The 1,129-nt window shown below is 34.5% G+C and overlaps 1 protein-coding gene across 1 annotated transcript in view; it reads left to right on the forward strand.

Annotated features, from left to right (window-relative positions):
- LOC113815212 (carboxypeptidase A4) overlaps positions 1-909 on the forward strand; it is a 20,951-nt gene extending 20,042 nt beyond the window's left edge. The window contains exon 7 of the mRNA XM_070116280.1: positions 1-909. This exon is cut by the window's left edge and continues 1,024 nt beyond it. The gene's annotated coding sequence lies outside the window, so the exon portion shown is untranslated.
- The last annotated feature ends 220 nt before the right edge of the window (positions 910-1,129 follow it).

The following is a 1,129-nucleotide window of genomic DNA, read 5'->3' on the forward strand; positions in this document are numbered from 1 at the left end:
TAATCTTCAGCTTAATATGTTATATAATACAAGTCAAGACGTGTCCACTGGCATTTCGCTAATCACAAAAGTATATATGACAGAATCCAAACTGAAAACTATTCCTTGCTCTTGTTTATTATCTGTTTATAAACAATGCCTGTGTCGTCTGCTGGGCGCCCAACCCCTCGGGCCCGTTGCGTTTGGGCGCCACGCGAAGAATACATGTATCACGTGACAGGCCGTTGCGTCTCGTCATGCTGGCAGGAGCCATGACGGATCGCAAGGCAGACTCCCAATCCGCAGTCACAGCCTGAACGCCTACCAAACTCTATCTCAAAGCCCGAAACGACACTGCCAGTATTTCAAGGCAGCGCACTTTGTGGCAGAACCGAGCTGAAGATTCGAACGCAGAGAGAACCACCTGGAGATTCACGCACGAGTCTTCCTCGATTTGCTTCCAAAGGGAGACACGAAGAACTCGATAACTGATGCAAGTGGATTTCTTGTTCGGGACATTTCTTATTGGATTTGTATTGAACTTACTACAGGCAGTTAACACGTTCGTATGCACGTATTTATATAACATTTTATACACGCGCGTACACACACACATATGCATATATATATATATATATATATATATATATATATATATATATATATATATATATATATATATATATATATATATACTTACAATGACATCTAAATGTATGCATATATACATATATTGTGTATACGTATACATATAATGTATATACATATACAGCATATACATATATACACACATGTGTAAGTAAACATTTATCCATCTCCCAGCATGAATGTCCAGGAGGTTGTTTCCTTACAACTATTAGCTCAGATACACGTTTCATCAGAGGAATTGCTATCAGAAGTGTGAAAAATCAATAAACATTATGATGGAAATATGTTGTTTATATGTTCCAAACTACAGGTGTTCAGTACAAGTGCTCAACTAATAATAATAATAATAAAATTATTTAGATAATAATAGCAGTAATAATAAGTGATAACAATAATGATAATAAAAATAATGATAATGATAACACTAACAATAATAACAATATTAGTAATGATAATGATAATAATATCAATAATGATGATAATAATAATGATAAAATAGATA

This window comes from Penaeus vannamei, chromosome 38 (assembly GCF_042767895.1).
Source record: "Penaeus vannamei isolate JL-2024 chromosome 38, ASM4276789v1, whole genome shotgun sequence".
In the NCBI taxonomy this organism is placed as follows: Eukaryota; Metazoa; Arthropoda; class Malacostraca; order Decapoda; family Penaeidae; genus Penaeus; species Penaeus vannamei.